Here is a 17152-nt window from a genome sequence, read left to right on the forward strand (position 1 = left end):
GTCTTCATCCAGCACCCTAACCATAAAATCATCCTTCTTTCCCACTAACAGCCACTCTGGGCTGACCGGATCCTGAAACCACCTTGGCAGACCCGTAATGGTGCTGAAGATCATGAGATCCCAAGTGAATACAGGAGGAATCTAGTCTTTGACAAGGAATCTAGTGGTAGTCAATCACACTGCTCCCTGTCTCTAGCTCCCTGGGACTCTCCCCAGCCTGCTCAGCTTGTTCTCAAATGAGTGAGAAACAGATCTACAGATTCAAATCAAGGCGTCGTTCAAAAGAACAGGAAAAACACCTCTCTCTCTGGAGACAGAGTGTTGAGGCCCCAGAACCTACTGTGCTCTTTCATTCCGTGCCCAGAGACAGTGATACAGCCACAAGAATTTTCTCAACTGTCAGACTTTAATCTCCTTCCGAAAAGAGGATAAGAATGAATAAAACGGGGAAGTAATTTTTAAATGGCGATGCTAAAGAATTGCTTGGAGGGGAGGAAAAGATCTCAGATATCTCCAATGCTCCCTAAAAGACACCCACCCTAATATCTCCCTCCCGCACATTGTGCCAATACCGAAATCCTCCCCGGGGGCCCCACACCCACCCTGATATCTCTCCATTTTACACACACTCACAAGCCAACAGCTTCTGTGACAATGCACCCATTCTGATATCTCCAGTCCCCCCTGATTTCCCATCCATCTACCCTCCCAACACGCACACAGTGCTGTAATAATTCCAGTCACCAAGCTACTCTGTTTGCCTCCCCAGCAGTGTCTCCCCTGCCACCCACACATATCTCCCGGACATAACCACGCCCCACTTCTCTCACACACTCCCATCAGTATGGTCATCCCCACCCTGCAAACTGCTGTCTCATTCTCGCTATCCCCTACCATTCCCCCCCTCACCAGCATTCCTCTCCTTCCACTCACGCCCCCGCTGGCATAAACACACAGCTACACAGCCTCAGCAGGTTTCTTCTGTGGCCCAGCATCCACAAAGCCTAATGCCATTTGTCATGGTTACAGGGCAAACTATGCTTTAGACCCTTTTCAGTCCCTCTTTAGAGCAGTCTGCAGGGTCAGGCCTGGCTTCCTGCACCCCTCTCAAAGGGGTCCAACCCCACGGTCCAACCTCTCTTGGACTTGATCTCTGGGTGGCAACCCCTGTTTCCCAGCCATATTAACACAACAGGCCCAATTATGCTTGGCAACTATAAACCCATTTCCTCCAGGGACCTGTGACCAATGGCTGATTGAAGTGACTCAGAAAACAGCTTATTCAAAACAAAGCATTATTTATTCAGCTAAAGGTACACAGGATGCAGAGTAAAGGGTAAAAACAATATAGGTCTATGTGCATATTTTGTCTTCCCTAAACCTTACTCTTTCCTTGCATGCTTTGCTAAGATCTATTCACCCCAGTTACCTTCATCTCTGGGGTGGGAGATGCAGCCCACACTGCTCCTGCATGATCCTTTGTCTCTCTCAGTTAGACATGCACCTGCAGCCATTACTAACAACCCACTCATTCTGTCTAGGACGGCTAGCATCTTTAAGGTTTTAGCATTCCTTCTGATCTCAGCCTGGGAAGAATAAATTTCACCAGTCTACTTGGAGTCAGGCCAGGGAGGTTTCCCAATTAATAGCTTGCCTCATTGTTTGGACTGGTGGCATTCTCTGTGATAGTACCTTATCTTTGCTTGCCACTGTTTCATTCCCTGTTGGTTTCCCCCTTGCAACCTCTTTTAATCTAACTACATGCAGCCAGACAGGATAATATCTCACAAGTAAACTGAAGTGCACATGATGTTTATAAAAAACACAGAGATTTCTTTCATTCTCCACGCAGTGCAACAGAACACAGTGTCTCCCCAACTTCCATTCAATTGCTCCTCCTCCCCAGCCCCACTTCAGGTGTGCGGCATACCCATTAAAACAACATTTCCTTGCCTTAAGGCTTAGCAGTTACTTTGTTCTTACACTTGGGTTTTGGCGAGGTACATATGGGACAAATACAGCCCCTGTATCCTGGGGCTGTGCAGACACCTACCTGATCCCTGGGTACGTTAGAGCAGCCTCAGGGCCCAAGGAAGCGGAGAACAGTCATAGTGCAGTGCACTCTGGCTCAGTCATGACCTGTTTCCCCATGCTGGGGGCTGAGAACAAGTTCTGTTGAGAGCCCTCACATCAACTCTAACTAGTGTGAAATGCAGGTGCCCTGCACATGGGGTTAAAGTTAACGGAGACACACTGGTTTACGCCAGCTGGCCTCTGGACCACCAGTGCAGTGGGAAACATCACTTTTTCATCACCAGATTGTTTTGTGATTTTTAACTACGCATTTTCCTTTGTGTTAACCTAGTTTTCTCTCTCACACACACATACTCTGCACAGTCATTTCATTTTAAATTGAGGACACTATGCTCTTGAACAGATAAAAGACTAAACCTTAATGGAGGAGAATGTGTCAAAGGAAAACAAAATAGCGCGATGCTTCCCGCCAGCTGGATGAGGTTACTAGGTAATCCTGATTTTGCCCTTGCTGCTGCCTGCAGCACTGTGGGATCAAGTCTCTTTATGCATGGCTGGCTGATGGGGAGAAAAAAGAACTCTCATCTCTCTTGCCTCTGGTGTGAACTTGTCTGCTGTAGATTCTACTTGAATAGATAGAAAGAATCCATATTCGACACATCACGCCTACAAACCAAACCACAAAGAGAGCCTTGAATGAGAGAGAGAGACAGCCAAAATGAGAAAGAAAAGCTCTCCTGCTTTAGCATGCTTTAACACTTCCTACCTTCTCAGTTGCTTGGAGAGCTGAAGCTTCCAAAGGACCTGGTTATGCAGTATGTTAGCACGAAGAGAGGCCATTAGCACATCTAGCCTTCTGATTAATTTAATAATAGTTCTTTGAACGGATTTAGTGATTTTCATCAAAGTTCTCAAAGCCCTACAAAGGTAAGGTCACAGTATTATTTCCCGCTCCCCCTCCCCACACTTAAACAGATGGGGAAAACTAAAGCACAGAGAGGTGACATGTTTTTCCCAAGGTCAAGCGGTAAGTACTGACTGAGTCACGAATGGTACTCCACATCCTGATTCCCACAGCCCACTGCTTCAGCCACTAGACCACGCTGGAACCCATATCCATTCTCTCCCCCTGACATGCAGGCTCTGTCTTATTTGACTCTATAAGCAGGTCACTAGTTTTTACAGCTGGTAAAAAAAACAACAACCCCACATTTTCACTCTATGGAAAATTCTAATATGTCAAAATGTATTTTGTTCCAAATTCGGCACAAAAGTTGAAAGAGGAAAATCTTTTGCTGAACTCAAAGTTCTGAAAATATTTTATTTGAAACATTTCAGTGTTTCCAATCGAAATGAAACATTTTCATAAGAACATAAGAACGGCCATGCTAGGTCAGACCAAAGGTTCATTTAGCCCAGTATCCTGTCTTCCAACAATGGCCAATGCCAGGTGCCCCAGAGGGAATGAACAGAACAAGTAATCATCCCCGTCACCCATTCCCAGCTTCTAGCGAACAGAGGCTAGGGACACCATCCCTGCCCATCTTGGCTAATAGCCATTGATGGACTTATCCTCCATGTATTTATCTAGTTCTTTTTTGAACCCTGTTATAGTCCTGGCCTTCACAACATCCTCTGGCAAGGAGTTCCACAGGTTGACTGTACGTTGTGTGAAGAAACACTTCCTTTTGTTTGTTTTAAACCTGCTGCCTATTAATTTCATTTGGTGACCCCTAGTACTTTTGTTATGAGAAGGAGTAAATAACACTTCCTTATTCACATTCACCACACCAGTCATGATTTTATAGACTTCTATCATATTCCCCCCTTGGTCATCTCTTTTCCAAGCTGAAAAAGTCTCAGTTTTATTAATCTCTCCTCATAAGGAAGCTGTTCCATACCCTTACTCATTTTTGTTGGCCTTTTCTGTACCTTTTCCAATTCCGATATATGTTTTTTGAGATGGGGCGACCACATCTGCACGCAGTATTCAAGGTGTGGGCATACCATGGATTTATAAAGAGGCAATATGATATTTTCTGTCTTACTATCTATCCCTTTCTTAATGATTCCCAACATTCTGTTTGCTTTTTTACTGCTGCTGCATGATTGAGTGTATGTTTTCAGAGAACTATCCTCAATGACTCCAAGATCTCTTTCTTGAGTGGTAAAAGCTAATTTAGACCCCAACATTGTATTTGTATAGTTGGGATTATGTTTTCCAATGTGCATTACTTTGCATTTATCAACATAGAATTTCATCTGCCATTTTGTTGCCCAATCACCCAGGTTTGTGAGATCCCTTTGTAACTCTTCGCAGTCTGCTTTGGACTTAACTATCTTGAGTAGTTTTGCATCATCCACGAATTTTGCCACCTTACTATTTACTCCTTTTTCCAGATCATTTATGAATATGTTGAATAGGACTTGTCCCAGTACAGACCCCTTGGGGACACCACTATTTACCACTCTCCTTTCTGAAAACAGACTATTTATTCCTTCCCTTTGTTTCCTATCTTTTAACCAGTTACCAATCCATAAGAGAACCTTCCCTCTTATCCTATGACAGCTTACTTTGCTTAAGAGCCTTTGGTGAGGGACGTTGTCAAAGGCTTTCTGAAGATCACCCTTGTCCACATGCTTGTTGACCCCCTCAAAGAATTTTAGTAGATTGGTGAGGCATGATTTCCCTTTACAAAAACCATATTCTCATATTCCCAAACCAAAATGTTTTGTTTCAAGTCAATGTGACATTAATCTATGTCTGCTTGATCAGCCATGGCACCTCATTGGGACTGTCGTTCAAATACCTTAGGCCCCATTCTTCACTATGGGCCAGGCTCTCTGGCCAGACTACATTTCCCATGAGGCACTACATCAGTTCAGCAGGGTGAACAAATTTGCCCATGGAAAATTTTGATTGTACGGAAACTGCATTTTCTGTTCACATGGACACTCACCCACCCCTCAAGAGAAAATTCCCACCAATTCAGCTCTGCTAGTTTTCTACTAAGGGGCCTTTCAGATGAATGAGCTACTGGCTACTCTGCCTGGGAATTAAAGATCCCATAAGGCACTTTGCATAAGCATATAGGGTTATCTTGTTGCCACCCAAAATTGTCCTCCCCACCCCATGTTGTGCATTGTGCTGTGCACTAGGTACCCTCCACACCAGAAGTGGCTGCATTTTGCTAGTAATATAGAGAGAGAGTTCGAAAAGCACTTTGAGATCCTTTGGGATGAAAAATTCTATAGAAATATAAGAGGATGTTACAAATCCACAGCCCCTCACAACACCACAGTTGTCACACATGTCGGCTGCTATTTCACGGCAGCAGCATGGATAGAACTCAGATTCTCCTGCTGCAGAAGCCCAGACCCCTACAATCTGAGCAAAAACCAAAATCTCCATGATCACTTATGCTAGAACTAGCAATAAAGAAGGTGGGACCCACAGTTTATTGGATGGAATCAGAATTGAGGGCAGTAGTGCATGCATACACAATGGCTTTTATAGACCTTGATCTTTTCAAGAGGAGAATGTCCCAGATGAACCGGGCAAAGAGGTGACAGGGCTAGTCGCCGAAGGAAAAGCAAATAGCAGAATCAATATTTCTGATCGTGGCAAAAGCTGCACCCCAGGTGCTGTGCCGGAAAGTGATTTATCACAGTCAGCCCACTATGCGTGTGGCAATACCATCCCCCAGGGATGGCTGCTTGGAGCTGCTGGTATTGGGGCTGGCAAACGCCTTGGCTGACTCTGGTCCCATAAAGGGCTCTGCACTTCAGGGCTCCAGAATCTTTGCAGAGAAAATGTAGAACTTCCAGACCATGAGACCATGCTACAGGGAGCAAGAGCCAGAGAGAAAAATACATAGATCAAGAGAGAGCCAAAGACAATCTTCTGTTTTTTCTGTCCCCTGCTCTTGCGTTGGCTCAGCTACTGTTGAGACCATGAAGACAACTCATCATCTGCATTTCCTTTTCCTCTTCCTCTGGGAATGGATAGCCATGTCGAATTGACCCTGTTCCCCTTCTCTCCCTCCCATTTCCTTTCCCAACGGGGTCTCTCTAGCATACACAGCCATCTGGCTGTTTGTTGCAGTGTGAGCTGAGTTCTAAGAGGCATCCTTTGGAATCCAGTCCAGCTCACACAATTTCTCCTCTTTTCTGCATCTCTGAATTTCTTCTCCTGGGCTGCGGGTGTCCTCAGTGCCCTCCTTCACCTTGAATCCAAGGCACTTTCCTATCCCCGCTGCCCTCCCCAGACTTTGCCATTCCTGTGTTTTCCTCGCTGTGTTGTGCTCAGCGTCTGGTGGGTCCTGTTTGCTTGGCAAGTACTAAAATCATCCACCACTACAATGACCACCTGAGCACGGGCATCAGCCTCTCTGGCTCTTACCGCATCCATCCTGGGTCAAAACCCTGACCCAAGAGGAGCTGCTGGAAGCGGAAGGGGAAGATGCAAACGGTTCCAGAGGAAGTTCAGCCTTGAAGGCATGTGTCAGGGTAGTGAGCAAGAACCCCAAGCCCCCTGGTTGTGCCCAGACGAAAGCACGCAACAGAAAAATCTGCTTAACTCTTTCATTTCCAGAGCAAGCATGGGAATGAAAGGGACAGAACAGGGGGAGATAAAAGTGAATGTCCTCCATGCAGAGCTGGCCCCCTGGATGGTCAAAAGAAGCAGCTGCGTAAGGTACCAAGGAAGCAGGGGGAGCCCCCAGGTGGAAATCCCTCAGGAGCATGTTTGTCTTTCCTTCCTTCTCAAGGATGGTTCAGATGATGTTAACCCTACAGCTGCTGGGGAGGTGATTCCACATCCTGGTGGATGTCCCCACCCTCCAGGGAACAGCCTGATGTGCTAGGATGAAGGTTCCAGTGGTACTTGGCGTGGGGATGTTTGGCTTGAGAATACAGTGGGATATCACTCCACGCCCCGCTGAGGAATCCAGACATTTCCCTTTCGGTTGCAGCTGCCATTCTTCCTCCTGTTTAAATGGAAACCTCACCCCGCTGCTTGCTTGTACTTGAGACTGGCGAGGGAGGAAAGAGCACACGTACCCCCTGGATTGTCACCACTGCTACGTCTGAGCAGCAGCGTGCAGGGTCAGAGCGCAAGGAACTGGGCAGGAGGCGAGCAAATGGCTGATGACAGATTTTCAGTGGCAAAGGACAAAGCAGAAGGACCCATCATAGTTAAATACGTGCTGTTTTCCTTGACAGCTTGTCGCTGCTGCTTTAAGTTATCCCAGCCATAGGTGCCGACTCCGTGGGTGCTCCACGGGGAAAAATTGGGGGGTGTTCTGCACCCACCAGCAGCCAAGCTCCCTGTTGAAGGAAAAGGCCCAGACAGGGACCATCGAACTCTAGAGGTAAATGCTTGGTTGTGCAAGTGGTGTTGGAGGGAGGGCTTTGGATTCTTTGACCATGGGATGTTGTTCCTGGAAGAAGGATTGCTAGGAAGAGTTGGGATCCACCTAACGAAGAGAGGGAAGAGCATCTTCGCAGGCAGGCTTGCTAACCTAGTGAGGGGGGCTTTAAACTAGGTTCGCCGGGGGATGGTGACCTAAGCCCAGTGGTAAGTGGGGAAGTAGGATCCCGGGAGGAAACACAAGGAGGAGGGTGCAACAGGGCGGGCCTCCTGATTCATACTGAGAAAGTAGGACAGTTGGCTAGTTATCTTAGGTGTCTGTACATGAATGCAAGAAGCCTGGGAAACAAGCAGGAAGAATTGGAAGTCCTGACACAGTCAAGGAACTATGATGTGATTGGAATAAGAGAGGCTTGGTGGGGTAACTCACATGACTGGGGCTTAGGGCAGCACCTCAGATTGACAGATGTCTGAGGCCAGGAGAAACTGTTACGACCATTTTGTCTGACCTCCTGCCTAATGCAGGCTGGAGAATTCCACCCCAGGATTCCTACCTCATGGCCAACATCTCTCTTCAATACCCACCTTTGATCAGCAATTCCCTATATGCGAAACACTGAAGGCCACGACAAAGGCCTAGATCCTCAAAAGGTATGTAGGTGCTTGACTTCCATTGATTTCAATCGGAGCCTAAATACCTTTGAGGATCTGGGCCAGAATTTGGCCCTGATTCCCTATCAACCATACAAAAAAACCATGCGTCACTTCCTCTCTCTTGCGCCTTTTTAATGAGTATTATTGCACTGCTTTACAGCCCACCAATATTATGCTGTGACTGAGGCATGAAGAGACAGCAGAATGGCAGGGATGGAACTGAAAGAAAAAGGACAATGGGTTACAGCAATATGGCTACATGCTTGTTTCAGTAGCGGAAGGTGCCTAGTCTATTGGCTCACTTCTCATGGTAGAAGTTTTTTCTGAAGGAGAGATTTAATGACGGTTGTGGGCCTACTTGAGAAGACCTGTGGAGAAGGAAAGCACAAAGCATGTGGGCTAGAGAGCTGAATATGAAGTGAGGGCTCAAGAGGGCCCAAATTTTAAACCTGATTCTTCTGCTGATTTCCAGTGTGCTCTTGGACAAGTCACTTCTCCTCTCAGTTTCCCCATCTGTAAAATGGAAATAAATCATGTTTATTTGAAGTGGTTCAGCAAGAGATGCATGTTGGCAGGTGCTAGAAGGGAAAGTTGATGGCAGAAGAACACAAGGCAGAACAAGACGATATTGGATGGATGATGCTGTATCCTACATGGACCAAGAGAACAATTCATTCACAAAGAGATTAGCAGAGGATCCCACAGAATGGGCTACCCTGGTTACAAAGCTCCCATAATGGAGATGCCACCTAAGAAGAATGCTTGTCCAGCTACTTCATGGGATGTATTTTTAAGGATTCATTAGTTACGTTCTGTATGGTGCTTTGAACATATAAAGCACGATCAAAGTGCCAAGTATTATTAGGAGGCACCTTTTGTGTCTAAGCACTTCCAGGCTAAGTTCTGTCTCTATTTTAAAACATGTACAGAGTACATAGCATGCTTTTGAGACATACAAAATAGCAAATAAGGGAGGGAAAATAAGAGGAGGGGGAGGAAAGGAATCAGAGTGGCATCAATCATGTGCACCCTGTCTATTTCCGTCACCATTGTATCTGAGCATTTTGCATGACATGGGCTAGCCAATATACTGAACTAAAAAAAAAAAAGCAAAAAAGCACTCTTTGCATTGAACTGTGTGAATCTTAACAGAGTTACCACTAATGTCACGATTCCAGCATCCAACAATTAGCTATTCACTGGGCAGTGGCAGAAGGCACAGGGGCTGTTGGAGTCGGGGGAAATGCAGGGGAAAAGGAGCATCTGTAAACTCCTTGACGCAAGGACTGTCTTGTACTGCATGGTTGTTCAGTGCCCGGCACAACTGGGCTCTAGTCCTGGTTGAGTGCTACCCTAATACAAATATACTAAGGTGACAGAGGAAAGATGATGAAGAAAAAGAGGAGCTAGGTGCAACAGTGGTTATGCCCCTCATGATACAAATCTCCAGCTAACGGCTTTATAGATTAGGCTTATCCTACAGATTTAGGAGATATTTTGGCAGCTTGTTTATGCAGTTAGGAATCTTTTTGCAATGCATCCTTGGTCTGAGATGACGGCTTTACTCATGTTGCAGTAATAAAGGCTTCTGTGGGATACCAGCCTGCTAAAGGCTCCCCCATTGATACACTGCCATCTGGTGGACTCTTCCTTGTGAAATGGATTTCACAGTCAGTGTTCTTTGCAAGTTGGAAGCTCACCTGTGTGCTGTATTTGGTCTGTGTTCCCACTAGCCCATGCAATGGCACTGAACCCTGCAGAGGACAGACGTTACCCTGCATTAGCCTCAGAGGGCTGAGACTTGGGATGGGCAGCTGGAAGCTCCAAACGGGGTTTCAAGTGTTTTTATTTTTTAAAAAAGTACATTTTTAGAGCTTGTCCAAACATTCCAAATTTTGATTTTTCCAAGAAAAAAAGGGACTGATTCTTTGTGAGAAATGCTGTAAAAAAATCCGCCACGTTTTTCAACCAGATCAAGTAAATTTTCAAGAAATCAGCGGACAAATCATTAAGGACAGAAATAGGGATCTAATGGCAAGCAGTCAGAAGTTGAAGAGAGACAAATTCAAATGAGAAATAAGGCACACATTTCACAGTCAGGGTGATTAAGCACTGGAACAAATTTCAAAGGGAAGTGGTGGATTCTCCATCTCTTGACGTTTTCAAATGAAGTTTGGGTGTCTTGCAGGAAGATATGCTTTTGTCTAACACAAACACAGGGTTAATTGGATAAAATTCTATGGCCCATGTTGTAGAGGAGGTCAGGCTAAAGGATCTAATGGTCCCTTTCTGACCTTAACCTCTGCCCCCGCCCCTCTTTCCCCCACAACCTATGACTTGATTGCTACTGCTTGGCAGGCAGGTTCTGTGCTGTAATAATTAAACCAGGGGATTTGGATTCAGGACTCCTGAGTTGTGTTCCTGAGTCCCTGGGAAGAAGCGGGGCATAGTAAGACAGATGACTGGGAAGCCTTGTCCTACACACAGGAGTTGCACTGCTTTAAGTCAAATTGTTTTAAAAACATATTTAGTTAAACTGGTGCAAGCCTATTTGTGGAAACACATATCAGCGTGAAACTGGTTTAGCTGTTGCCTATAAATTCACTGACACAAGCTAACTTGAGACAAGCCAGGTTTAAATCAAATTAAGAGCCCACACAGGGTTTTGAACTGGGTTAACTAGAACGGCTTAGAAGCACACCTTGAATGCAATTGTGTGTGTGTGGGAACCACCATTGAGTCAGGATTTCTAGGTTCTATTCCTAGCCCTGCCAAGAGCACCAATGCTACAACAGGGTGATGAGGCTGCATTAAAGTTAGCAAAGTGCTTTGAGGTCCTTCAATGAGCGATGCAATAAGTGAGCAAAGTGTGAGTACAAGGTCATCGCTGCTTTAGAAGCCTGGGAGCTCCTTGGCTGGCTCTCCACAGGTGTTGTACAGGTGGGGAAAGATGCTTTTCCCCTTCCTGGTGGGGATCATAACAACAATTACAGCCCTCGGTTAGTGCTCCCTGGGACTCAAGCCCAGACTCAGGTGTGTCATGGCCAGCTGCGGAAGAAAGTACATGCCGAACCTAAGGGCTGGCATCAAGGCTGGGCTCCACTCCCCAGCAGCTCTAGGAGACATTGAGCGTAACTGGGCCTTAGGGCACATGAAAGAGACCCCATGAGCCTTGTTATGACCAGTGGCACCTTTAGAACAGGGAGCTGTCATCAGAGGGCATACGAAGCATGTCAGTTACAGGAAGTCAGCTACAAAAGGCTTCCAGCCTCTTACGCAGGGGTAGCAGACAGGAGTGATCCAGGGTCAGGGAAGTTGCTCTCCATAGTAGCTATAAAGAGCTACCTAGTGGGTGAAGGACACTTCCCAGCCCTACCCTTCCCTCCTCTCAGGTTAGGGAGCGCAGAAGTTTGTTGTTAAGGCCTTTCGTATTACTGTGAGCCTTTCGCATCTTCTGTTATTTAATGAAATATTCCCCAAGGGAAAGGATGTAGACACTGACTTAAGGATTTGGGCTTTATTTGGACTGGCCTGACTGGGGAATCTGCCCATTGGCTTAGAGAGAGTAAAATGAGAAATGCTTCAAATGGAACAAAGTTCTCACCTTATCATTAGGGGAAAAGGTGGGTCATGTGATCAAGGCACTAGACTTTGACTCAAGATACCAGGGTTTTTTTCCAGCTCTGTCCCAAAAATCACTGTGCAACCTTGGGAAAATCACATCACTTCTTCTGTGCCTCAGTTTCCCAATCGGTAACATGGTGAGACTGATGCAGCCCACCTCCCCGGGGTGTTGTGAGAATAAATCCATCTGTGTTTGTGGTGATGGGAAAGCCATTAAGCAAACATAAGATAGCAAACAACAAATATGCAAACATAAGCCACTACCTGGCAATTCCATCATGCAGGTTTTAGTGATTCATGGTCTCTTGTGGTGGAAAGTGCCACCATAAATCCTGATGCAATAATAGCTTTGTATTGCATTACGTACCCATTACACAGACCTACATGCACACCACAGTGCAACATAGAGATAAAGAAGCTTTATGTTCTGCACATGCACAATACACAGCCTTCGGACTCTTAACTTAGCAGAGACTTCATTTTTTTCTCCCTAACCTGGCAGCAAAGCAATTCCTTCTCACATATATCAGTAATTAGATGTTATGCAGCCGTTGGTATGATGGTGATGGGTGCTCTAGAAACACCTTAGACTAGATAGATAGGTATGCATAGTGATAGATTTGATTGGCCAGATGCTAACTTGCTAGTTACCAAACTCAATCCACTTTGAGTTATATGAACACACAAAAAGATGACAACGTATGGCAGAAACGCCATCACAGCACATCCCCTCAGGGCCTTGCAATACAGCTGCCTTGGTTTCCCCACATGGTCTTCAGCCCACTGCAGCTGTAGAGAGCTTAACCTCCCTAGTCAAGCCATTTCAGAGATTTCAACCCCTTCCAGGGTAACAGAGTCCCTTAATGCCAGTCCAACAGAAACTGGAAACCAAAGAATCTTCAGCCCAGTTGGGCTCAGCTTTTAGCCCACTTCTTTGCAGACAGGCTCCCAGCTGCAACAGCCTACCCCAACACCTAACAGGTTCCTAGACTCCAGCCAAACCAATAGACTTGGCCAAGCACACCTTCCTAGAAAGGAGCTCTGGCAGGCTGTAGTCTTCATACAGCTCTTAGCCCTCATCCAGGCTTCTTACCCCACAGAGCCACAAGCTGTCTATTCACCATCCCGCCCAGCCTCCTACTGGTGGGCTTTCCTCCTCATAAGTCCACCTCCCAGGCCTAATAACCAGCATAGGTGTAGCAGAGTGGGACTACTTGAGCCGCTTGCTGCTCTTTAACCCCTTCCATTCCGGTATGGGGTTTATATACCCTGTCCCAGAAGGAGGTTTAAAAATAACTTTATTTTTGCTTTTCATGCTTAATTATAGACATATGTCAATATGGGAAAACAGGCAGAGCGAGGACTGGGACTCTTGGGGGTCTCTAACCTGCTCTGCTACTATCTTGCTGGGGTGACATTAGGAAAATGGGTACAATAATGAGTGAAAAGTCTATTTTACACAGTCATGAAGACATTATTAACTAGTACTTTGGTCTGATCCTAATGAGGCAGGGTACACTTCAACTGAGTTCTGAGGGGCTTTGGTGCATAGTAGGAGCACAGGATTGGCCATTTGTAAAGACAGGAACGTGATCCTGGAAAAGCCCAGCGGGACGCCATTCACAGTTATGATTAGAAATGTCCTAGGAATGCATGGGGAAGGATGAGCGTACAATATGCATTAGACCCTGACAGAATGGTATGCAGCTCTGTCAGAAGTGGCCAGATGGCACTGACTTTTTTTCCCAGTGATTTTGATTTGATAAGGTCATCTTTTCCATGACTGCAGTAACGGATCCGTCACTCAGACAGGCCGCAGAAGAGCTGCGGGTGTGTGGGAGGGGAACATCTGATTTAAATCTTCTCCACAGGACTCTTTTAGCCTTCACTGTTCCACCTGAGCCCCATTTCTTGATGTGGGTGTGTAAGGTTGGCTCGTCCAGCTCTTGTACTGTCCACAAGCCTGGTGGGGAGAGAGAACAGGGAGAGACAGTTTTGTACCTAATACATAGGACTGGGAATCATGCAGTCTGGGCTCTATCCCGGCTCTGCCATTGACCTGCTGTGTGATGCTGGGCAAGTCACTTCCCTTCCTGGGGCCTCTGTTTGCCCTGCTATAGAAGGCTTCCCTGCCTATAGAGGCTGCTGTGAACTTTGAAGCTCTTTGAGATCCTTGGATGAGAGGTTCATAGCATCACTGTGACTGTGATTATTTTCATACTTTATCTAGGTGAAATACTCCTGACCGTGAAGTTACTGGATCAACTTAGCCCTTTGAGCAATTTGTGAATTATCTGTGAACAGATTTTGATTTTCCACGGTTAGCGTGTAATGCAAAATGGCTCGATGAACACACTGGCCCAGATTTTCTGGTCTAGCTCAGACATGCTCGGCTCAGGGCCAGAGAAAGAGAGGGGCAAAGATGGCACATTATTCTGTCTTAAGCCTGCGGAGGTCTGCCAGCCTACATCAAAAACAAAATGACTAGTTTAAAAAATTAGAGTTGCAGGTTGGAAGTTCTGCCAGCAGATAGAGCTGTGGTTCCATCGTCCAGAGACAGTGAGCACAGCTGGTGAGAGATGCACTAAGAGAACTACTGAAGGCTTCTAGCAGGCTAATTCCTCCCCCTTTCTCCTGAGGCAGCCACTCTGAAGGATCCCTGCTTTGTTGTGTCAAACCCAAAGAAATAATGAAATTGACTTTAAAAATATGAGCTTTTAAAAAATAACTTTTGGGTTCTTTTTGTCTCCTGGTGTTGTAGCCTTCACCTTTTCAAACTTTTCTCTGCAGTCATGAGGGCTAGAAACTTACTTAAAATATGATATCTGAGACACTCATGTAATCACCTGATTCCAGAAGGTGGGGCTTTAAGATAAGCATGAAAATATCAGGAGACTTGTGATGAAATCGCAAGAGTTGGCAACATGGCTGGACTCAAATGCATATTTAGCCACTCGTGCTGAGGAAGAAATTACTGGATGAGGTTCTCTGGCCTGTGTTGAGCAGGAAGTCAGATTAGATGATCACAATGATCCCTTCTGGCCTTAACATCTAGGAATCTATTCATCTAATCCTGGGGGTGTGTGTTGACAGTGGGGAAGCAGATAATGATTCTTAAATGCACCAGTGGAGTCAGAAGGAATGAGCCTAACTCACTTCCAAGCCTCAATCAATGGACATTGGGAGTAACCCCATTCAAGCCACTGGAGTTACACTGGTGTGTGTGTATGAGGAATCGAGTCCCGTGTTAATTTCCCTTCCACTTTTGTCCTTGTTAAATGTAGCAGCCATTGGGCCAGCTTTGGATTTCATTTCCACCCGAGCCACCCTGGAGTGAGCCCAACAATTTCAAGTAATTTACTCCAGATTTACATACACAGAATCTAGGCCATTGATGGCTCTGTCTGCCTTGCTTGTACTACAGATACCAATGTTTCTGTTATTGTTATTTATTTATTGTATTGTGCTAAGCCCTAGGAGCCTCCATATGGACCAGCACCTCAGTGTTCTAGGTTCTGTGTTAACACAGAACAAAAAAAATGGTCTCTGCTCCAAAGAGCTTCCCCTTGTTCTGTAACCAGAGATGTTTGGGAATAAGGTGCTTTACTTTCTTTGCTGCTTGGAGACCTCTATTGCCACAGAGCAGAATATTGGCACAGAGGGGACAGCCTGTTCAGGAAGGACAGGCAGGATAAAAAGGGAGGCAGTGCTGCATTATACATCAAGACTATATACACTTGTTCTGAGGAACAGAAGAGGTGGGAGGAAGAGCAGTGTCTGGATGCCACAGTTTTGGAAAGATATGGAGAAATTGGAGGGAGTCCAGAGAAGAGCAACAGAAATGACAAAAGGTTCAGAAAACCTGACCTATGAGGAAAGGTTTAAAAAACGGGGCATGTTTAGTCTTGAGAACAGAAGACTGAGAGGGGACCTGGTAACAGTGTTCAAATACGTCAAGGGCTGTTACAAAGAGAACGGTGATCCACTGTTCTCCATGCCACTGAAGCAAGGACAAGAAGTAACGGGCTTAATCTGCAGCAAAGGAGATTTAGGTTAGATATTAGGAAAAACTTTCTAACTCTAAGGGTAGTTAAGCTCTGCAGTAGGCTTCCAAGGGAGGTTGTGGAATTGCCATCATTGGAGGTTTGTAGTGGGGTGGTCACCCCGCTCCAGCCCTGAAGGGGTTAAAAGCAGCCCTGGAGAGGGCTGCAGCAGGGAAAGGGATAAAGAACAGCTGGGGGAAGCTGACTATGTAACTGACCACAGGTGTGGCTGGCTTAATCAGGGCCCAGTTGGCCCTTATAAGAGAGCTGTGGGCTAGAAGCTAGAGGAGTCTCATTCTAGCTCTGGAGTGGGAAGGGCTAGCTGCTTGAGAGTAAGGTACTTGAAGTACAGCAGTGCTGGGGAAGGGTAAAGGGAGCTGGGAGCTCTAGCCTGGTAAACCCTGCAGGCCTTGTGCAAGGCTGATGAAAAGGTACTGGGGGAGCTAGGGATAGGCAAAGGCAGCAGGTCCTAACCTCTTGCCAATGATGAGTGACCATTACAGACTGCAGTCTGCCCCAGTGAGCAGTGGCTAGATGATGATGACTGGCCGTAGCCACTGAAGCAAGGTAGGGATAGAGGGTTGGGGGGGTTCCCTTGGGTGGGGAGACCCAGGTTTGTGGGTTACTGCAGTGGGCAGAACCCAGAGACAAAGGGGCACTGCCAGGGGGCAGCACCCCAAGGTAAAGAAGCACTGGGGTCTGGGAGGAACAAGGGGGGCCAGCGGCAGCTGAGATGCTGGCCTGCAGAGGGTGTTCCATATGCTGGAAAGAGTTAATTCCCAGATGACCAGCAGGAGGTGCTGCACCAGTGAGTTGTTGCCTTGCTACAAGGTTTTTAAAAACTGAATTGGACAAACACCTTTCAGGGATAGCCTAGGTTTATTAGGTTCTGACTCAGTGCAGGGGGGCTGGACTTCTTGAGGTCCCTTCCAGCCTGCCATTGCTTTGATTCTATGATTTCAGAGTCAATTGTTTTTAATAATTATTTCAAGTAGCAGTAGAAATACCAATAATTATTTACAGTTATGACCAAAAGCCCCATTCAAGATTGGGGGCCTTGTGGTGCTAGGGACTATATGAACACTGATAGAGACTATCCCCAAAGGCAAAATTCTCCTCCCTGAGCTCCAGAGCAGATCTCTGCTTCATCTTCTCCCATTGTCCATGCAGCAGAATCACTGTGAGGCTTTGGACAAGTCACAGTGAGTCAAATTCTTCAGTCTTTCCTTAATTAAGCAAATATCCCAGTGAAGGCCATAGAGGAGGAATTGGCAATGGCTGAGAAGTCATTGCCAGATGGAGCCCTCAACTTGGCTGGACCAAACTGCCATTATTAGTACATAAGAATCCCAAAATTTCTGGCTGAGCTAAAGCATCTCCTTTAGATACGCCTGAGGGACTGTGTGGAGACCTGGGTTTGAGGAGG

This window comes from Lepidochelys kempii, chromosome 22, assembly GCF_965140285.1.
Source record: "Lepidochelys kempii isolate rLepKem1 chromosome 22, rLepKem1.hap1, whole genome shotgun sequence".
Classification (NCBI taxonomy): Eukaryota; Metazoa; Chordata; order Testudines; family Cheloniidae; genus Lepidochelys; species Lepidochelys kempii.